The sequence below is a fragment of the Camarhynchus parvulus genome, chromosome 1A (assembly GCF_901933205.1).
Source record: "Camarhynchus parvulus chromosome 1A, STF_HiC, whole genome shotgun sequence".
Lineage (NCBI taxonomy): Eukaryota > Metazoa > Chordata > Aves > Passeriformes > Thraupidae > Camarhynchus > Camarhynchus parvulus.
Window position 1 is genome coordinate 11241611 of NC_044586.1, and position 23710 is coordinate 11265320.

The 23710-nt window shown below is 42.4% G+C and overlaps 1 protein-coding gene across 1 annotated transcript in view; it reads left to right on the forward strand.

Moving 5' to 3' along the window:
* Window positions 1-17733: 17733 nt before the first annotated feature.
* Window positions 17734-23710, forward strand: part of RESF1 (retroelement silencing factor 1) — a 39047-nt gene continuing 33070 nt past the window's right edge. The window contains 1 exon segment of the mRNA XM_030959497.1: window positions 17734-17941. The gene's annotated coding sequence lies outside the window, so the exon portion shown is untranslated.

Genomic DNA, 23710 nt, shown 5'->3' on the forward strand with positions numbered 1-23710 from the left:
TCAAATCAAACCATTGGAAAAACCTGAAAGGAAACAGTAACTGCAGCATTTAAATTACCACAGATCCCAGAGGCTGATCCTCTGCAAAAGCTGCAGCCAAGATCAGCCTGTCTGAATCAAAAATGGCAAAGGTTCCCCCTTCAGAGCTGGGGTACTCCAGCAACCTCAGACCAATTTACAAATGAACAGGGCTGCAAACTGGCTCTTGAAAGGCAGCATTCTGTTTAGCATTTAGGTAGAAAGGAATTGTGTTTAAAGAGGGTTTGTAGTCAGCAAAGGGACGGATCTCTGAATTACCTCTAAACCTAGCCCTGAACAGGCAATTTACCAGTCTAGCTTTGGGGTGAAATATTTCCAGCAGACTATATCGTCACTGGGACTCCTGTGAAAATTATGGAAACTCAAGAGAGGAGCTGAACAAATGGTGGCAAGTGTTGTAATAAACCCTATCTCTGCAAGATAACCATCAGAACCCAAGAATCAAGGCCCCTCTGCAAGAAGTGAGAACAAGATGACACCATAAATCTGCCAAACAAGGAGATAACACTGGAACCAACTATTGATGAGGCCAAAGAAGAATTTTGGTTGAACTTTTGTGCTAACCTTTAGTTATTTGCATAGTGAAATGCACATCCATAAGCTGTAGTATCCCCTCACTCAAATAAGCCCCTTCCCCACAAAGCATGCATGATAAAATAAGCGGTGCTATGCCTTTACAGGAAGGTGGGAAGATGTGCTCGCAAGGAATGTGGGTTTAGACTGTGTATAGGGAAAATGTTTCTCTTTCACAGTCTTGAGGCAAGAGGGTTAGAAATTAAAGGGTGATTGATTAAGAATAGCTGTTTAGAGGATGTATATTGCTTGACGCTTGCTGCCCTTGCAAAGACAGGAGGAGAGAATGCAAAGATATTCTGATAAGGGAGGAACTGCTTGCAAATGCAGGATGGAAAGAATGCCAGACTTGCAGGGCTATTGACATAGGAGAGGCTCCTTGGACCCCAAACCAGCCTAAACTGGCTTTGTGGCTTGAACTGCGACCAGGAGACCAGAGAGCATGAGCAAGAAGAGAAGGTGAACACATCTCTGAAGAAGATGAGGAAAACTCGTTTGCCTTCGGGGCTGGGCGGGACTAAGAAATGAATATGCACGAGTATATTGTGAAAATCGATGCATATGTAGCATTTCAGGGAATAAACAGAGGGTTACCATTTTCCATTTTTCAGAAGGCACTCATGTCTTTGTGGAGATATCCCACACGCACCCAGCGCTGAATAAACACTCACCTACTTTACATTACAACTTTTACCAGCTGTGGAGTTTTTCCACGTATCAGTCTGAATGCATAAAAGCAGGTAGCTGGTCTACTGAGTGGGCACTAGCTTCGATTTACCATGTTGCACCAGTCTCTGAGCAGACACGAAATAAATATCTGGACTCTGTGGGAATTGGCTTCTTGCATGCTGGGAAGACCCCAGTATTTAGGGTTGCACTGGGACTGCTGCAGCTGGCAGTCACTGGCCTGGTTTTGCTCTTGTTTTGTCACAAGATGCTCTGAAAGGTCTCAAGTTCTCTGCAGTGTTGTGCATGACACACATATCCTCCAGAGAGGTGAGACAAGAAAGATGTAAGATTGCTTTTAGGGCATTTGATAAGTTCTGTTCTTAAGACACTACACAATCCTGGGTTGCTAGGTCCACAAATACTGAATATGTCTTAACAACTTTTAAAACAGTGTATTAACCTATACTGAAAGCATCCTTACTAAAGAGAACTGGAAAGTGTAACAGACAATGCACCTCAGAAGCAAAACACTTTCCTATGGTGGATCCAGCTAGAAGTTGTTTGGCAAGAGAATAGACAAATTCAACTAGCAATTTAACTTATATGCATGATGTTAGTGATTGATGGTGTTCAAATAGAAAGCAACTTGGAATACTAACCTGCAAATGAACCCCAAACTTTTATTTGTAACTTATGCAGACACTTGCATCATGAAAACAGGTTGTTCTGGAAGTGAGAGTGAAAATGTGCTTGGGCAAGTGGAAATATGAGAAGAAACAGTAGAACAAGTAATAAAATAATGGCATATATTGTTATCTAAGGTCAGAAGTTCACCTGGATCACAGTGAAACCTGTGAATGATTTCATTCCATGACCAGAGAACAAGAAAATGAAACCATGAGATAAGATGACAGAAGGGTAAAGAAACAGGGCTGGAGCCAGAATGCAACTAAGAAAGGAAAACAAAACCAAAACAATGACCCAGCAGTGTTGTCTGAAACTCATGTGCAGTAAAACTAAGCACCAAGATCACAGTCACTGTTGACTCTCAAGGGCTAACCAAATGCTGTTTGCTTTTAGCAATGAACAGGAACTTAGGCAATGCACACAGGATGCAGTACTGGCATGTCCTGTCCAACACGTTGTGCACAAACTGTGCTGGCCAGATTACCTGCACACACACATACTGATACTTCTGCTGGTGAAAAATATGAGTAAACAGAGTCAGCTGATTTATGAAGCAGAAATCACTTTCCTTATCTGTAGGGTCTTGAAGTGAGTTTCATTTCATTAACTGCCATATAAGTTGGCAGGGAATCCAAAGTGAGAAGGCAAGAAGAGATCTTTCCACCACTTCATTGTGGAAGGAAGTGGTTAGACTCATTCATTGGAAAAGAAGGAAAAGGTAGGAACCACACACAGTGACTGATAATTTAGACAGAGCATAAAAAATTATTTCTATATAGTTGCTGGGTCTCTTGATGCAGAAATTTGTGGTCAGAACACTAAGGTGTGCAAATACAAAATGCGTCTGAAAGCACCAGCAGAAACAAGTAAAACAAGAGGATTAAAAGAATGGTGACTGTTGGCAGCACAGAGACCAGATTGTTACCAAGACCCCAGAACATCAGTGAGCATACTGGGAAAATGAAGAACAGAACTGAAGATGTGGAGAATGGCAGGAAAATAAAGAACAGTATTTGATCCATAAAATCTCCAGAGGGAGACACATGGAGGACTGTATCAGCAAAAGCAGGTCAGGTAGGTTGGAAAGGATGAAAGAAAAAACGTTTACAGTCACTGCCAACTCAAGAAGTAGCTTGAAGAGTGAAAGGCACATTCAAAAGCCACTTGTTTTTCCCCAGTCAAAAGAGACATGATGACCACTCTTCAGCTGATATTCCCTTATCATATCCAAGTCATCTTGACCAGACCACAGACTTTCTTAGTGATCTGGCCAAGACAAATGAAGTATGACAGATATTCTTAGTGGTTGTGTGTTTGATGCTATAAGACCATGAATGGGCATTAAATCAGTATTGTTTAAAACAAAAAGAACTCTCTCATTCTCATTTTGCTACATTAGCAGCAGCACAGACTGAGGAGTGGCTTATTGAATAAAGACAAATAAAAGCTCTGGGTGGATGAATTATAGGTGTTGGCTGACAATAAATAGGTAGAAATAAAAAAGAGAAAATAGAAGTTTTGTGGTGGAACACCCACCTGAATATAACTGAAGAACAGGGGCTTGGTCACTGGACTGATAATGGCATGGCACACTGCACAGACCCTATCCATGGTGAGGGGGGCCAGCTCTGTGGTCACCTGTGCACTCCTGCAGTGAGTGCTTTACTCACAATGTCTTCAGTCCCAATAGCAATCAGATTTGGGATGAGCTTTGGAAACTCTCCTGGCAATACATGCTAATATCCTCATTACATTAATAACCATACCGTTCCTAGGAAGAATAAATGCAGCTGGTGATCAAAGACACATGGTGTTTCCCACGGACAGAAAAATATGCTGCACATGTGCTCATGATTAAACACACCGATTAATTAATTACACAGTCTTTAAATTACACATGTTAGGCTCACGAACACCACGTGACCCTTGCTCAATCCAATTAATGAGTGGGAATGGGGTCCTGTGGGGGTGCATCCTCACCCCCTCTTCTCTGGCCTGTTTGTATCTGCTCTGTGATCTCAATAATTGTGGCGTTGGCCTTTGGGTAAGAGCTGAGCAGTGAAGCTCCCCTTGGCTGTACTGGGAACTTTTGCAAGGCTGGGGTGGGGGCAGCACTGACCCTATCAGGAACTGCTGCTGCCTGGCCAAGGTGGAAGAGGAGAGTAGGAATGTATTATCCCCTGGCAGCCCAGAAACACCCTTATCTGGATTGCTGCCTGAGTGGAACAGTACTACCCTTACTGGAATTTTGAAATTTTCAGTAATTGCCAGTCTTGGATTGCAGCCAGAAAATTTACTGGTGACTGAAGCCAACCATCTCAGGACCCTATGAACAGCATTCCTCAGCAAGACCCTTTCAGCTCTTCTGAAGTGCAGTGGGCTGCACCAGCATCTCCCTCTGAGTGGGACCTCTCAGTGTGTGAACTCCCAGTTTGTGAAAGTTGGAGGACCTTTGGCTGGTAATGGGACCTGGGCTAATAGCCCAGCTACTCGAGGCTCAGCCCCTGCCATTGAGAACCACCAAAAGGCATTAGATGTGGGTGTTTCACTCATTCTTGAGGGAAATTTTTAATAGGTGTGCCTTTGTAAATATACATATATTTTTGTGTGTGTGTGTGTTGACTTGAACATTCTATAGCAAATATCGTAGACATGTTATCATCTTGAATCTATAACTGTCATTACTGTCATGATTGTAATTGATTATTGGTAAATTTAATGGTTAAGGGCTCCTGAATCCTTTAGACTTAAACCATTGACCTAGTCCAAGCCTAAGTTTGTATCTAGCTGCACCCAGACTCCTCTCTGAGAAGGGATTTAGAGAGGATCACCCTTACCCTTTTCTGCCTTACCCCTTTTGCATCCCTGCCCTCCACATAAATCACTCTAAATTTTTGTTTATATGTATTATGCATGTAATAAGTAGTAGGGTGAACCTTACCATCAAACTTTGTTGTGCTTTTGCAAATTCATATTGAAATCTGTTTTCACCAAAACCTTTGATGGTGATTCTTTAAGCAAGCGAAACCACTCATTTTGTGACAGGTCCAAGGCAGAAAGAGGCTCTAAGGCAATTTAAATTGGCAACTTTTCTGCAAGCTGCAAGACTAAACATGCCAGATTCAACACATCCTTCTTAGCCACCCTGCCAACTGCATTGCCAAAGGCAATATTCTTGCCACAAAAAAAAACACCATCAGAAAACCAGTCAGCTGCAAATCAGGTGATACAGTCCATGTTTGGAAATACTTAGACAAAACAAATATTCCAGGTATATGTGGTTAGAGATCCTGAAAACTGCTTTAAGGCATAGCTTATCTGATTGACTGGGAGGAAAAACTTTATTTGATTTGGTATTGCCTGAACAAGAAAATACTTCTGTAAATAGATCTCTTGTCCCAGACAGTTGCATCCATATTACAACAGGCTTCAAGTGGAAGTAATGGGAGACAACATGAGGTGCATTTGCCCCTATTAAGGCAAAACTGAAATAGACAGCATGGTTATGAATGGTAGTGATTGATTCTGCACATCTGATTCTGAGACAATGGTGCCTGTGCCATCAGTATTCATTATTATATTGGAGATATAACTGTCACCCTGCCTGTGGCATGTGGGCTTTGTTGTTGTTGTACCAGTCTTAGGCATACATCTAAAGATGGTTCCTGTTCTGATACCAGTCATACACATCCTCAACAGACCCTACACGTGGCCATGTTGCAGGTCCCTTGTGCAATGTTTGGTGGTTTCCTTTGACATTGGGCTGCAGCATGCACCATTTCTGCAGGCTAAAAAATATGTTCTACTAGTAAAATTTATTGCTTGCATAACTAATATTTTAAGAGCAAAGCATTGCTCTTAAACTATTCTTAAACATGAATAGTTTAAATAATATAATTTTTGTTAGAAACGAGAAGCTTGACTCAGCCAATATATCAAGCAGTAATTCAATTTATTAATTAATATGGTAACATATGACCGAAAACAGCGCTGGGTACAGTGGTGGGGGATTTCCCCTCCAACTGCACACTGATTGCTGGGCTTGCTGGTATTTAGTGATCATATTCATGCATATCCATGAGCTTTCTCAGCAGTTTCTATTTCCAATTTTTTACGTCACAATTCTATACTTCAGGACCGTAAACCTATGATGGTGATATTTGGTTCCTTTCCAATTTCTATACTCTATTGTGATCTATTCCAGGTTTCAATATCCCAGGATGTGTATCCCAGATGGTGGGGTCTAGCTTCCAGATGTGGGGTCCAGCTTCTGTTTTCTAGGACCATTAATCTATTATAGTGATGCCCAGCTTCCCTTTTTGAAATCATTAATCAGTGACATTGATGTCCATCTTCCTTTTTCAGGATGTTTTCACCATTTCGTTAGGAGCTTGGGATAGGTTCACTTCCCTCTTTTGTTCAAATCCGTTATACATTCTAAAGCTACAGTTTAAAAATCCTTAATACAAAGCAACACTCTAAAGCTATAATTCAAAGGCTCTTATTACAAAACTGCTTAAGACTCAATTACAAGCAAAAAGTTCTTATCAAAAAGCAACATTCTAAAGTTATAATTCAAATACTGTTACTACAAAACAGTAAGACTGTTTTGTAGTATAAGCTTAAGACTTATAATAGTTAATTGCAAACAAAAGATTGGTTCAAAGGCCTTCTTCTATGCTTTGCTTTCCTCAGTTGTTTATTAGAACTCATCTTTATAACTGTCCCATGGCAGTGTTCCACACATTTCACAATTACACAGGTTACCTTTATTTACCTGACACAAAACACAACTTCATATTTCACATTTTTACTGAAAAAGCCACATTAATTTGCAGTTAAAACAGCTGTATGGAAACTTCCTAGTAGCTGTCTCTGTTCTCTGGTGTTAGAATCACTCTGGCCCCAAAGGTTGACCATGAAATAGGAGATTTGTTGATGTCTCTTGTTCTTCGTTGGGAGAAATTTGATGCTGGTGGTGGAAACTTCCTCTCTTTAGGGTCTGTGCTTGGATTTATTTTTATATATTTTGTAACATGCACTGCATCTTCCTCTTTCTTCACTGTTTCACAATTTCTTATTATAAAACAAAATTCACTGTCTGGTTTATTTTATATTATGTTAGACACTTGCTCTTTGTTCTCTCTTTTTTTCCTTCCCTTAGAACTGGTTTTATCCAGCTCCCAAGGCTACATTTCTTTAGTGACCAATAACTGAGTGCCAGTAATGTGTTTATGACCCTGAGGTCTCTGGTATCATCATGTGCCTGGACTTTCAAGGACTCTGCTATCATCCTGCACTCCTACTCTTCTAGGTAATTCTAGGTCACAGACACAGAATAATGACCTATTTGCACTAACCATAGTTCCACAAAAAAAATTCTAATACAGTTTAGTGTACGATTGCACAAAGTTAACTAATGTCAAAACCAGTTAGATAATACTATATGTAATCTGATTGTTAGGCAACTGCTGCTACAGCTAAACAAACAAATGCAGAGCCCCTTGCGGGCCAAAACAAGCTCAGACAAAGCAACTCTTGGCAAATCTCAGCCCTGAAGCGGTACAGAACTAAACTGCAGCCTCCTGCCTCTGTACCAGCAAACACAACACCAATTTACCTGGGCTGCAAGGCTACACCATCAGAATACAGTGTCCTGACAGCATTTCCATCTGTGACTCCATGGGTTTTACATCAATTGAGATACAATGCCCTGGCAGCATGGCTCATGTTTTCTCTGATGTAACTTGATATGCTTTAATATACTGTATCTTGATAGTTTTATCGGGGTGTAGAGTTTAAGATTCACTCTGAGTGAGTCTTAGCACACTCAACCTTCAAAATTCACTTTATTTATTAATGGTAATACAATAAATACATACAACACCTTTTTTAAACCACTTCTCCTTACTAGCTATCTCATTATGGCTTATTACTGGTATGAGTTTAAATTTGATTCTGTTCAGATTATGATTCCATGCCCTTAGAAAGGAAGGACCAAAACAAGAATGCACAACCACTGTGAAAGAATATCATGTGGGTAGAAGGCTTTGGAGCATGAATTTATAATTTCAGCACAAGCAAAATGTGGCTGGCTGTTGGGAGTTCAGTGTTAAGTGCATTGGATGTGCAGCTGTGAACTCCTGGGCAGATGTTCCCAGAATGCAGGCCTGACAGTGATTTTAGAGGTCATGAGGTGATAAAAGGATGAGTGGTTTGAGATTCAGATTATTGAGTGCAGGGATTATGATTCTGGATATTTGCTTGAGCCAAAATGTGATGGAGAGATGGGAAATGGGAAGATTATTTCAATAAGGATACCTGTAAAGACATTGATAAATGGATGAATCTGTCTAGGAACTATTTGTGGATCAGATGTGAAAGCTCATCAGAGAAACAGGATTAGGAAACCGAATGAAAGAATGGTGAATATGTCTGTTAGAGAGACTGCCAGCCTGGGGTGTGTGATGCGGTCAATAAAACCAAACATCGGTGCCCAACAGAAACAGGAAGATTAAGAAAACAGGAAAGTGGAAATTATTTCCACACGTGGGGTGTGTTTGTGACTCTACAAGTTACTGACTCAGCTGGAGGCCCTGGCTTCAAGGGTTTAGTGACCATGACCAGCCTCCAAGGTCTGAGGATGAAGCAACAGCAGCAAGCGTTGACTTTCAGCTGTCCTGACTGCATAAGCGGTGCACAAAAACTGTTACAGAGTTGGTACCAAGACAGTGGACAGGAGTGGGAAGAGCTGAAATTACTGGCTATCCCTGATCTTGACAGTTTAAAGAAAATCAGGTTGATGGGCATTGGGGATTTAGTTCTTTGAAACCTCTTTCTGCAATGCAGATGCTGTTCATTATGCACTCAACTTCAGTAGAAACTCTACTTTAGAGTGAGGTATTTTAACCTGGATAACTGAGTTGCATCAGGAATGGTCAGAGATGCAAAATAAAATAGGAAAATGCAAGAACAGAAATGATGGAAGTGGAGGTGCCCTTTTAAATATGCATATATGCAGCTTTGTGTTTGAAGTTTTTGACAGAACACAATTTTAAGGATAAAGGTGAAGGTCCTGCTGTGGCTATAAATAGGATGGGTTGTCTGTCATATAAAATCAGTGAAATGCCATAATGAAAACTGAGTACTTGCACCACAGTTAAAAAGGGTAGACTACAAAAAATATTCTGCTGGTTTATGTCCCTTTGATAGCTGTGAAAAACGAGGTTCACTCTCCTGGTAAAATTTAAAAGTTTAATAAAGGACAACAGGAGACAAAGATGATAAAGCAAAGTTTAACAGCTGGGTGCTTGGCATTCAGCCAAGAGCACACCTGCTGTTTCAGAGACACCCTTTACATACCTTTTCTATTGTGTCAGACTATTGCATATTCATAAACAATTATACATATTTAGAATTTTCCCCAAACTAGTCCACATGTTCCAAGAACTGTTTAGCATGGCTCTTCCTCTATCGACCTTTTTGGAGCATGAGTGTTCCTTGGCTGTGGTTTTAGTTATCACCATTCTTGTTATCACCTCCAGCTTGGGCTTTGGTCCATACTTCCTACAGATGGTGGGTGCTGATAGTTGGCATATCAGTAGCAGGGGTCTTCATCATAACATTCATTGGATGTTATCTCAACCAAGCAGGCAGTTAAATTACCACAAGCATACTTATATCAGCTATTTCACTACTATGTCTAAGTTTAGTTAATAGCAGAAATAAAAACTGAATCTTTATAACAAAGTTACTTTAACGTTATACATACAGCATCCATCTTAATACCTGCAAAAAGACAATATTATAATGAATATTTATGACAATAGCCATGTTACTCACTGCAAGGGGAGGACTTGGAAATACTGGCAAGGAGTCAAGGACAGGGCTTGGTGTGCATGACCCACTCTCTGTTCAGAAATATGAACATCCAGCGCCTGCTGACAACCATCAGCTCACAGTGACCCCCACCTCTAATTACTGCAACATTGAATTGGTTGAGTGCAACTGTGTGGGTATGATAATCTGCTGTCAAAAAGGAAGGAGTGTGTAACTGGGGGCAGGGGCAACACTGAGCTGAACCTCGGATGCCTTGCCCAGCTGTCTGCTCTTGCCATGGCCAGTGGGGCAGGGCTGGCTGCTGGGTCGGGCAGAGCCTCAGGGTGTCTCAGCAAGGGCCAGGGGATGGACCCAAGCAGGGATGTGATGTGGATCCAGGTAATAAAATATAGATACTGTTCAACAGCATCTCCATAACAAGCAAAACACTGTTTCTTTCAGTGAAAACACAATTTCCACCTATTATTAGCAAATATCACGGATATAACAAGTGTGGGAGTATGTCTGGGAGCTTCATTATTCTGAGAATTCATGTCTGCCTTCATTATTCTGTGAATTATGGAAAGTCAGCAATGGATCAGTAATGTTTTTTGTGTTCCAAGATGCAGGGAACAATACTGTTACTGATGGTGGGTTTTCACTGGAATAGAATTAACTTTGTGTGGACTACAAATCATAGTGACCTTACCAGTTTATTCAGACTCAATCTTGTCAAAAATCAACATAATGTAGAGCAATTATAAATGGCATCTAAGCAGGTAGATGAGCTGAAACACACAAATAAGACATGCCATGGACTGCATGTGAACCCAAGACAGAATGGATATTGAAACCAGAACATGTTTAGGCCATAGTACCTCCACTTTAAAATGCCAGTGTTGATAATCATTCCAAGTCCTAGTGCCAAAAGATCCCATTCTTCTTTGGTTTTCACCTCATATTATATCTAATTATCCATTTGCTCTTTTCACTGTTCCTGCACACACCTGCCTGTCTCTGCCCAGATTCCTCCCAAGAAACCCAACACTCATCATAGTAATTCTTTCTAATTTACCTGAATTCTGCTACTGCTGATGTTCCTTCTCAACCTGGTATTTCCAACATTGCTACCTTGGCAATTTGGCCCAATGCAGTGTAATGCATATAATTGCTGGACTGCACCAGCCTTCAAGTAGAGCATCCTGACACCACCTTCCAATAATTAATTCATGGTGGTTATGTGTCACGGACTCCTTTACTTTTTCAGTGTGCTCTCCTGCGCACAGTTCAGCCATGGCACACACCAGGGCTCAGTACACCTGATTCCTGCAGACTACAAGGTGTAGGTTTCTACAAATCAAGCACACAGATGGACAAAAAGTTCTCTCTTTTACAAAGTAAAATTCACATGAACCCATATAATGCATAGTCTCTGCCTACCTAATGCATATTTATTAGAGGATGTGATCTTACACAATGCTTAAGTGATTTGGGTGAATCTTATCAGTTAAAAAAACCAAAATTCTTCCTTAAGCAACTTCTATTGTAAAAGTTATCTGACCACATCAGTTATGTTTACAAAAGGTGACAGAAAATTCAGCCTGGGGGGCAGATACCTTGACTCACAGAGTGCTGGTCACACTTCACTGTATTCCAGTTCCTGTTTGCACTGGATCCTGTGCAGGTGTACATACTTGACTGAGGAGAGGCCTTGGAGGAAGGGGCAGGGGTGCACACCAACAGCACTAGGCTGGGAGGAATGCTCTGACAGCTTGGAATCTGGAGAATGCAAAGGTCAAGGATCCCCAAAAGATTGGGGATCCTTGGCTGGCAAGGAAACTGTAAAGCCTTGGGCAACAAGTAAACCAATGCACAATGAGCATCCCAACTGCATCTGCTGCAGCAGACTCCTGATATCTCTGCTGTGATGGGAAGTTGTGAGGGTGTGCAAGGGTAATAGAAATGTAGCATGATATTGAGTTTGTTTTAGTTCAGAAACAAGTTTTAATTCCTCATTTGCACGTGCCCTTGAAACCCGTTTGGCATGTTGAGAAGGATTTTCAACTCTGTAGCAACTGATTTTTAGATGACAGAATCACAGTATATCTCAAATTGGAATGATCATCAAGTCCTACTGTCTGCTCCTCAGAAGACTTTCTGAAATCAAACCATATGACACAGAACGTTGCTCAGGTGCTCCTGGAATTCAGACTTGTAGCCAGAAGCAATTCCTTGGGGACCTTGTTCATTGACTGGCCATCCTCTCAGTGAAGAACTTTTCCTTTTCCTTTTCCTTTTCCTTTTCCTTTTCCTTTTCCTTTTCCTTTTCCTTTTCCTTTTCCTTTTCCTTTTCCTTTTCCTTTTCCTTTTCCTAATGTCCCATCTGGACTTCTCCTCACACAGCTCTGTTCCATTTCCCATTACTGGTCACCAGAGAGAGATCAGCACCTCCTCCTCCACTGCTCCCTTTGGTGGCGCATTCCATCCCTCCTCAGGCTGCTCTCAGCAATTCTCTTTAGGACTAAGCCTTGAGGCATGACTTAGGCAATGAAGCTTCCCTCAATCTTACCAGAAACTCATGCATGACTATAGTGGGAAGGCACTGTCCTTTGCAGAAGCTCCTGTTGCCTAACAAAGGACAGGAGATAATCAGCCATGCCCTGACAGCCTTGGAGCATTACCTGCCTGAATCATCCTGGAGACTGACTGAAGCCAAGCATTTTGCAACCCTGTGAGCAGCGGTCTAAAGTGAGACCCTCAGAGCTCTCCTGGATGTCAGAGTGGGACACCTGTCAGCACTGCCAGCTCTCACACTGGCACTCGGAGGACCATCTCTGAAAGCTAAGGGAGCCTGTGTTCATACATCACTCTTTAAGGCTCAGCCTGCTGAGAGATGCAAAGGCATTCCTTCACTGACCTCGGCGTGGGGGGGATTTTTAATAGGAACCTTTGTACACGTTGCCTTCTGTCTGTGTGTCTGAGTGTCTGAATGGCTTTAGATCCTTTAGGGCAAGTACTGTGTGAATATTGCCAGCTTAGATTTATAGTTCAGTTACTTTGCTTATGGCAAACTCTATTGAATAATTTTGTAAGTGTTAAAATAATGATTAAGTGCTTCTGAATCCTTTAGACATAAAACTCTTGAGCAAGCCTGAGGCTAAGTTTGGCAAGGGGATCCATTCTGAATAGTGTGACTGATACCAAATTCTGCCCCAAAAGGCGAAATAATAACTGCTCAGAGACTAAGTTTCCAAGTCTATAAGCAGGAGGTATTTATTAGCAACGCGTTGGAGAATACTCCAGGTCTCCCTGGAACAAAGGATTCTACTGTTAGCACCAAAAGCAGCTTTTTTATACAAGTTTGAGTATAGGTTACATCATATACATGCATATTCATATCTTTACATGCATATTCATATATAGGTGGAGCATAGGCGGAGTCTCTCATTTTGAGGAGTCATCTTGGCGGGAGTTCCGGTGGCCTTCATCAGGCGGGGGTCTCTCTCGTGAGACTTCCTCGGGCTAAACTTTTGAACCTCTCCTAATTTGGGTGGCTTCCTGGTGTAGTTGGCATGGTCTTTCAGTAGCCTGGCAGGAGTTACTAGGTCAAACTGACATTGTTGGCTCTGAAAACTGCTTGGGTTATAATTTCCCTGTTTTTATCTTACCTATTATGGTTTCCTGTCCGTGTGTTCCATTTTCTTAGACAATTTATTGCTTCCATGATTCCTCAATGCTAAGCTTTTCACAAATGCCTTGCATTTTACGGTTTAACCCCATATTTTTCAAAGACTGTTCGTTTAAGTGGCTTCATGACCCAATGGGAGTGTCTCCGTTACACTTTAGCACTCTCATCCTTTTGTAACCCAGAGTCTGTGAAACCTATTTTAAACATTTTCTGATCCTGTTTTTCTTTATATGCTTTATTCTATGTGGTAGTAAACTTTGACACTGAACTCTGTCAGTGTGAAAGCCATGCTTTCAAAAAATATGTTAAAACCTCGATTACTAATAACTTTGATGACGATTCTTTAAGCAGCCAAAATACTCATTCATGACATCCCTCTCAAGGAAGTTGTAGGCTGCCATGGGGACACCCCTCAGTCTTCTCCAAGCTGAAGAAATCAAGTGGCCTCTCCCACTCTTTGTAAAGGTTACAGTTGAGGCCATTCACCATCTCAGTCACTCTCTTCTGGTCACTCTCTAGTAATTTGATGTTATTCTTATATTGAGGTGCCCAAAACTCACACAGTCGTGGGGTCACACCAGTACAGAGTAGAGCAGGACAATCACCTCCCTCAAAAGGCTCAAAGTGTTGTGCTTGATATCCACCCCAGGATGTGGTTGGCCCTTTTGGCTGCCTGGGAACACTGTTGATTCATACCCAACTTGCCATCAATCCAAATCACCAGATCTCTTTTCATGGGCCTTTTCTTCAGCTTCACATCCCTGTTACTCTGTAAGAGTAAGAGTTGACTCTGCCCGAATTGAGGTGCAAATGAGACCCTATGCTGGAGTCAATTACATTGACTTTATGTAACAACAATCATGAGGTAGGGAGATAGAAGAAGAACTAGAAAACAGAGAAGAGACAGGAGGAGAGAAAGAGATATCAAGCAGATGCACCATCAGTGGGGCCAGGGGTGTCCCATTGGCCCTTCCTCACCCTGGGCTTCTCAGTGGTGGGGGGATACTTGCTCTTTTGGTGGTCCCACCTTTATGCAGCCCAAGTTCTGAGTATAGATGGAGGTGTGTTCCTAATTTACATGTGAAGTGAGGCTGGGTGTGTCTTCATGGCATGCAAAAGTGAGGGTAGGTGAGGTCCTCTTTCTGAGAATGCTTCCTCCGAGGTTTTGAGGGCTTCTGTTGGTTGCAGGTACTGTCTGTCCATAATGTGGGGTGATCTTTGTTTGACCAGTTGTATGTGTATAAGTAGTTGCTTCCTTTCACACAGCTTGCTGCAGCAGAAATTTTTGTCTAGATACATTGACCAGGATGTGCTAACCAGATAAAGCCTCCACCAGGCCTGGAATGGGAGCCTTCCTGTCGTAAATTCCTTCTTGTTGTGTTTATCTGTGGAGGGATAGAATGTAAGAGAATAGTGCAGAAGGCAATCTCACCCCTGAGGAGTTGCAGCTGTACTAATCACCAAGTATTAGGAACAGGCCTGCCCTTAATAGGCCACAGGTGTGTCCAATAAGAAGACAAGGGCTACAAAAGAGTGGGTGAGCTGGGTGAGGAGGGAGATGCTGTTTGTTGACTGTGCTGTGAAGGAGTCAGTGCTGTGAGGAGCTGCATATGAGCAATCACCAAGAAGGTATGGGACTTTGGCAGTAAGATGACAACATTTATCCTATTGCAAGTCTTTCCCTAGCCTTAAACAGTGTTTCAGGTAGGCAACTGTGCTTTTTAACTCCTTACAGCCCCCAATTTGCACAGATAACCAGGATTACCCTATCCCAGGTGATGAATCCAGCACTTGCTCTTGATATATTCGTAGAGTTGGATGACTGCCAAAGCTCTCCAGTCAATCTAGATCTCTCTGTAGGATATCTCTAGAAGTGGGTTTGGGGATATTGAGGGGATCTTTGGTGGTCTCAATGCTTTGGTCAACAGTTCATGCCTGCTTCTTGACCTCATCTTGGCACTTGCACTGTTTTGTGGGTGTAGTCTCAGGATAGGGAAGTGGGCCCCAAAAAGGTGCTGCTCCTCCTACATGCAGATTTCCTCTCTTGCCACATCCTGTTCAACTTTGCCCACTTGCAGTACAGTGGCTACTGCTGCTGTTTCAGAAACAGCAGAACATGAACTCCTTGGTGCCCAGGCTTCTGCACAGGCCTAGCCAGGAACAGGACACAACGATGCTTTACTAGTCCAAAGAAAGGAACAGTGCATCTCAAAGAAGCAGATAACAGAATGTAAAAGTAGACACACAAGATGCTAAATGTAGCTGGAACCAGTGGATGAACACATAATAAGGGATATAGTGGCTTTTGTGGCACAGCCATGTAATAGGAAGCAACAGCACATGCCCGAAGAGATGGTCAAGACATGGTCATCTGTAACACTGTGGGCATTTGGTGAGTGGGACCACCAGAAACCCCTTCAGATAACCCTCTACAATCATAAGAGGACTTCCAGTATGAGGCAGATGTGTGGAAATTAGTTCTAGGAAAAGTGATGTTCATGTCTTGGCCAAGAAGTACACTGTAATCCATACATATGAGCATAGTGCAATAAATGCTTTGCTGTAAAGTGTCCTGACACACCTAGTTAGAGGAAATATCCTCCAGGTGATCAGCAATGCAATAAGGAATGCCTGCTTTCTAATACTTCAAAACTGTGATATAAAATGTCTTCAAAAAAGTAAAGATAAGGACCAGGCTTTTATAGGATGAGGTTATTGACTGCCAGTCATAAGCCAGCTGTGTCACCCCAGCAACCTTATCTGTAGTATCACTTGTTGGCTGCTTTATAAGGAAATTGGCCTGCCACATCCTCACCTGTGCCATTGTTCTTCACATCCTCAGGATGTCAGACTTCAGCATTGTCGAGTTGTCACCGAAATGCAGGAATAAAACTCCCTAACACCAATGTAGTTTTAAGAAGCAGGCATTACTTCATGATGGCGCAGGATGCACAGGGATAACTCCAGTGAATTTTTATTAGTCTCCAGTTGTATGAGCAAATGGCATGAAAGATACTTATCCAACATCAGTTTTATGCTGATAGGAAAAATATATGCTAATATCTTCACAAACAACTGGATGGGTGGGGGCCTTCACAAATGATAGGAGAAATAGGGTGTTATTGTTTCCAGGAATGACTGAAAGAACCAGTCAGGTTCTGGAAGAATGGCATGGCTGTGGGCGCCTTTAGGGGAAATGGGTCATCATGTCTTTATGAACATCAAGCCAAGCAAGTTACAGGACCCAGACAGTTTGATTTTCTGACTTGAGAGTAATAGGAGAAAGGGATCTGCAGAAAGTCTAGTCTGGATCTCAAAAAGCCTGAACTTCCGAACTTGAGGAGAAAATGACCATGGATGTTCAAGAGGGAATTTGTAGTAGGTGGTTCAGGAAATCCATGCTTTCCTAGTACCTCAGCCAGTGGGGAAAGGAACACAGCAACACACAGTCAGGAGTTGAGGATAAAAGGAGGCTGCGCCCTCCAAAACCTCGGGACACTTCACAGGGTTATTGCCCAGTGTACTCTCTCCCTGTATTGGAATTTGCTGGACTCCTCTCTCTCCTTTACTTTTCCATACAATGTGAATAAGCAGATGCTTCTTTATTTTGGTGCCAGGAAAACAGGGAATTATTCTTCCTAGCATGTTCTACTTTGTAAACAAAATCCATCCTTTTGATGCTGGGTCATGATTATGTAAGTTCTTTTACATTTTATGCATAATATGCCTGCTCTTAAGTTTAACCTTCACCATAACTAGTTTTGCTAGTTAAATAAATAACTTCATCAATATTCTTACTTTAAGACAATTAGGGCATCTCTTCTGAGCTCTACTGATTGGAATCCTTGCTATTCCAATCAAAGTGGGAAGGGTAGGGGGTTTCCAAGCAGCATAACTGCTCTGCATGATGGTCTCCAGAGTTTATTGAACAAAACATAAGACATTCATTAGCTTCTTGGCGAGGTTTCTGCTGCATATTTTAAACACAGCACTCCTGACATTCCTATACCTTATACTTCACGATTTTCTACTTGCAGTCCTAACCACCTCTTTTATATTATTAAAACGATTCTTTTATAACATTTCTTCTAACTGAAGTCTCAGTTGGCCCTCAGTCCGTGGGGGAATGTGAAAGAACCGCTCTATTTTTCTTAAAAAAAAAAAAACGTGACGCGCTCGAAGCGGGGAGCTGTGGGAGTTCTCTGGAGAGCTGAGAAGGCAGGAAGGGAGGCGGGGAAAGGGGCAGGGGAGGAGGGGCTTAGCCTGGAGGGATCTGAGGACCAGGAGGCTCAATCTATCGCCGGCTGAGCCCGGGGGCAGCGCGGCTCCGATCCCGCAGAGCAGGGCCGGGCAGGACGCGCCGCCTCCGCTGCCCGCAGCTCCCGCCCCGCTGCCCAGCCGGGCTCTCCTTCCGTCTCCCATCGGGGTCGACACTCGGGGCTCCGGACGAGTCGCTGCCTGGGCTCGGTGAGGACGTGCGGCGGCGAGGAGGGAGGGAGCGGGGCGGGGGGCGGCGGGGCCGGGCCGTGCTGTCCTCCCTTCCCTTCCCCTCCGGCCGCGGGGCCGGCCCCCGGGGCTGCAAGGAGCCGCTCCCCGGGAGCTGCCGGGCTGCGGAGGGCTCAGGGCGGGCGGAGCCCGCTCGGTGGCCGGGCCCGGGAGCGTGGAGGCCGCAGCAGCAGCAGCGAGCGGGGGCCGCGGGCACGGAGGGCGGCGGGGCCCGGCGGCTCGTCCGCTGCTCGTCTTGCAGAACCAATTACCATCAATTAGCAATAGAGTCCTGCGAGTCCTGCCTGAACAAGGACAATGCGATGCGCAGGCTCCGGAACGCATCGCCCGCCCCGAGCACCTTAAGGAGGCAGAGGTTTGTTTTTGCTGTGTTTCTCCGTAGGGTATGACAGTGCAGGGAGGTGCGGTTGAAAGATACTAAAAACGCCCAAAACAATAACAAACGAGGAAATCCCTCCCTCTCTCTCTGCCCCCCCCCACCAAACAAAACTGACAAGAGAAAGTAATCGCTGTCAGAGTTGAAGACTGGCTGTTTCGAGTGTCCTGTGCTTAAATTCTGCGATAAAAGTCCAGCGTTAGTGATTTTTGTGCTGCAGCCTCTCAGATAGGCATCACAAGATATGCGGTAAGGAGCCGGTGCTCTGCTTTGTGTAAGAGGGACACCTGCAGTCGCGTGTTATGGTATAACTGATAAAACTGTTTATACTATCAAAGAAAAAAAACCCAAAACAACAGAACGTATTTAAAGAGGTATACGCTCGCTGTTTCTGCTTTGTAGTGTAGCTGGTAGAATTAACTTATTTATTCCATCTGCAGAGGCAGATGGAAATATGAGAAAATAGTGCAAGTACCCCATCAATGTGTAGCAGCTTTCTTCCTGTGCTTTGGAAGATGTGCTTTGTTGGTCCGTGGCATCAGTGAAAACTGCAGGCATCAGGTAGAACATGAGTAGATATTCTGCTGGAGCACTGGATGTGTTTCAGAAGCCCATAGGAATGCTGGCAGTTGTTTTCCTAGAAGTTGTTAGAGGCTGACTCAACTCTTTCTAGGAGCTCCGTGGTAACTTTGGGCATTTCCCTGCTCTTAACTAGCCTCCTGGGAGGACTTAAAAATAGAATAAGACAAACCCAGCTCGTCATGACTTCTGGTAAATATTTTCTCCTGAGAAAATATTCGTCTGAGAATGATGGGAGTAAAACTTATTACAAACATCAAAAACTCCTACCGGGCTCTTATCACCCTGTTCCCTTGAACTGGCCAACTGATGTTCCAAAACATTCAAACAGATATTCCTGGCAGAGAAAACAGACTTGTGATAATGATTGTTTTTTTATTATTGTCTGCAAAATTAAATCCTTTACTCTTGATGCCTGTGCCAGCATAAAAGTTCCCCTGGGTCTCAAGGTGCAGGGTCTTGGAAAATTTACTGCTGTGGTTCCCAAGATGTTTACCAGGACCCACTAGTTCAGTGTGTTTGTGTGGCTCACTGCAGTGATTTGGGAGGCAGAATTCAAGGATCCAAATCTCTTTGTAGTTTAAGCTTAAACAGTATTTTTTTCCCCTGGAAATAATATATTATCTGATGTTTTGGCAGAAGACAAAAAGCATTACAGCATGCTTTATGTCAAGTCTGTTATGGGGTGTTTTGGTTTCCTTCTAAATAAAAGCTAAAACTTTCTCCCATTCATTGGTCTGCTAGAATTTTTAGAAGTTTTATTTTTATTGTTATGGTTCTGAATTCTATTTAGAACACAGATGCTTTTTCGTTCTTCCCCCTTCCTACTAATCTTCAAAAAAATAGTTGTAAATCAGAAAATACTCTGATTTGCAGGAGGCTTTCCCTCAAATACAGACTCTTTAGAAGCCAACAAATTGCTGACTTGGATTGTTTTCTGCAGGCTAAGGTGTTTCGTTAGGAGAATATTTTTATGCGTTTCTAAAATTTTGCAAATCAGCCTTTCCCAACTGTTTTATTTGCCTTTTTCTGTTCAGTTTCATTTGCTGCAGCCATGAATGTCATATCAATGGCTGGGGATGTGTGACTGTCATAGCATTTGTGGTCTTGTAATAATTAACCTGTTAGGTTGATGTTGAGCCTTTCTTCTTTGTGTTGAAGATTAACAGTTGTCAGAGGCAGAGCAGTATTCCCCACCCCATAAATTAAAAGGCATGGATGAAGACACAGCAAAAGGAGTAAAAGAGGGAGCAGAAAGCCGAGAAGGTGCAGTTCAATTCTCTTGATTCCTAGAGGAGCTCCTGCTTTGCTAGGCATAGCTATGAGAGCTTGTGGAAAACCTTAGAGCCTGCTGGTGACTTGAGAAGGAAAAAAGAAAAGCAAGGAAAAATGGTGAAAATACCCATTGTGGTTTTTAGCATTAGGTAATGCTAATCTTTGCCTTTTTAAACTGTTAAAGTGTACTGATGAAAGGAGGCTGGTGCTGCACAGGAAATTGGAATTCAAAATCTGCCAAGGGATCTTTTGATATATCACTGGTAATCAGAACATAGGAGATTCTGATGGTATTGTTGGTATGGGTCATTGCTGCTTTGGTGAAAGCAGCGCTTGAAGCTTATTGACTGCTGTCCCTTCTAGGAGCCAAGACCAGTGAGGAGCTCCTGTTCCTCCAGTGAGCACTCCACATCTGTCTGAAGAGACACACAAGATTGCTGAAGTGATCTTTCCTTTTTCCTTTTTAAAGTGAAATTGTGGATGCCATTTTATTGTCTATTTTGGTTCATCCTGAAGCACCACAACTGGCAGCATCAGTGCATGTGAAGAGATGGAAATGGGGAAGAAAATAGGGTTAAGGAGAATACAAACCTACCAACCTGCCTTTGTTACTCAAAGCATTTCTAAGCCATATTCAGTACTGTTACATGCAGTTTTTCAAAGAACTGTAGTAATTTCCCATTTCTGACATGGAATGAATTTTTATTTTTTCACCCATCTGATTTCTAGACACTACTATCATGTTTCTTACTGTTATTTGTTTTTCTGATAAACACAAGCAATTCAAGTTCTCAGGAGTTTCAAAACTGCATTGGGCAGTGGAAATGTAGAGCAAAAATGCTGTATGAATTGGACGAATTTCAAGGAAGCTAATTTAATGGAAGGATATTATAACTTATAGCAGGTAGGAAACTTCACCAAGCAGAAGATTTTTGAGAAGACTTTTTAAAAATACTTCTATGACCTTGAAGGTAGCTCTATGCCTTCATGCTGGATAGAAATGGTCTCCATAAAATGCAAATATGCCAAAGAGCTCTTCTAGTAAGTATCTGCTTGTGAAAGATTTCAATGACTGAAATTCAGTTAACTTCTTAATTTGCACTTCAGTCAGTATCCTGTTCATAGATTGCAAGCTTGTCTCCAATGAGTGGTCGTTAGGCATTGGATGATTAGGGGACAGTACTTCTAGAAGGGAATGTCTACAACTACTGGGGATGTAAGACAATTCTTTAAATGTCCATTGAAACTTGAAAGGAATTTGGAAATTCCTCAGAGGCTGAAGCATGTTCATGGTTTCTCTGCGTTTCACTTGTTTCTGTGAAGTACTGAGGCCTGAACAATGGGCCCTGAGCTGAAGTTGACTCTTAACCTTCCAGCCAAATATTTGTATCCATGTATTACTGAAAGATGCATGATCATTAGTGAAACATGTAGTGTGATAGCAATGTACTTTTTCCTGTGTTCAGAGGCCATGAAATCAGATACCTGGCCTTGTTTGGAGATACATGGTCAAAGCCAAATCCCTTGGTTCCTCCTTGAGCCCTGGCCAGGCTTTGGGTGGAACCCAGGAGGAGAATGAAACCAGATGTTCCTGCAGGAGAAGGTATGGAAGCTGGTTTATTCACCAGCACAAAAGCTGGACCCTCTCACAGCAAAGACGGAGCCCTCACCTGTGGGTGGATGTGCCTGAAGAATTTCCCATTTACCAGGAGTGGCTCTCCAGTCCTTGCTGTGGTTGGAGCTCCCCAGCTGAAGTGCAGATCTGGATGATAATAAAATATTAGGTGATGTACCTTTCTTAATTACTCTGTGCAATCTTCTGTAGTAGTGATTATGTGCATTGCTTAGCTTTTCTTTTTGTAATTCTTTGCTTTTTTAAACTATAGTAAATTACACTTATTTCTTAATGTTGGTGTTTGTGTCTTTTGTGCTGACCATGTCCACTGGCAGACCAGTGTGATGGTAGATAGAAATTTGCAGTTGAAGTGTAGGGGTGTAGGTATTTTCTAAAAATGTTGTTCCATCCAAGAAAAGGCAGCTAAGTACTCTGCTTCATCTTTAGCTTCCATCATAGTAATCTTTCATCATAGTAATCTTCTTCCATCATCTTCTTCCATCATAGTAATATTGACAACCAGAAAAGCATGAGCTGTAGATAATACTTACAGCCATGTGTTTCAGTTATATACATGAACTTTTCTGCAGAGGTAAGGATATTCCTGTATGAAGGAGTCTGATGCTACCATTAGGAAAGCTTTCATCTGTAGGATTCCGAATGGAATATTTGGTGATGTCAGTTTGCCTGATGAATCCAGTTCCTGTTATTAATGCCTTTTCCCCACAAATCTTTTCTGTTGAAAATTGCTTTCTCAGGCTTACAGCTATTATTCAAAAGCAATAAAGGCTTGGTCAATACAATGAAGCAATCAAATACAGTCTTGAATATTTAATTTTGCTCTGAACAATGGCATTGCTTGTGTTGGTGTGTTGCTTGGTGCCATGGAGAACTAGAATGTTTAAATTCCTTCTGAAGCATGGTTCCTCCAAATGCCTGATGTGTCCATAGTGCTTGTAGAAGAGTCCCTTTTGCCTTTCAGAATAACCTCTTGCAGCTCAGTTTAGATGTTGCTTATGACAAATTCAGATTTTTCTGTATCTAGTGCTTCTGATTGTTGATATGTGGAATGGTGTTTATCTCCATGAGCTCATTTGTGGTGAGAAGAATGACTTCTTTATTCTTGACCCTTTGACTATGACCACAGTTCCCATGACACTTATTACAGTGTTACTGGGTGCAATTAGCAGCTTTAGGACAGTGGATTGGGACCATTGCCAGATGCCATGGCATGCCTTTTCCTTGATTTTTGATTTTTGTACTATCCCCTGAAAAAGTCCTAAAATGCAATTACAAAATTGTAATTTCTCAACTGCAGAATTTCTGAGTTCCCACTAAGATTTAAGGCACATTCAGAGATTGATGCTCACTTTGTTGTGCTTCTAAATTTGTTTTGCCTTGGGCAGAGTCAGAAAAGACACAGACACCAACTTAAGGAATGAGGGTAATTTAATATAATATGAAACTGCAAAGAATTACAAAAAGATAAGATAGGATAGGCATCAGCTGGGGGAAGCTACTCTCTCAGCAAAGGACTGGAGAACCACTCCTGGTAACTGGGAAATCCTGCAGGTGTTTCCACCCACAGGAAATGAGGCTTCCGACTTAGCTGTGAGAGAGTCCCATTTTTATTCTGCTAAATAAACAAGCTACCATAACTTCTAGTGCAGGAACATCTGGGTTTTCCTTTCTCCTGCTGGGTTTCTTCCAAAGCCTGGCCAGGGCTCAAGGACAAACCAAGGGAGTTGTCTTTGATCTGATACTCCCAACCAAGGCTAGATTTGGCCTTGCCTGGGTTCTAAATACTGAAACCATATTTTGCCCATGAGCAGATACATATAACATTTGGTTGGAAGGTTCATCTAGAGGTCAGCTTTGTCCCAAG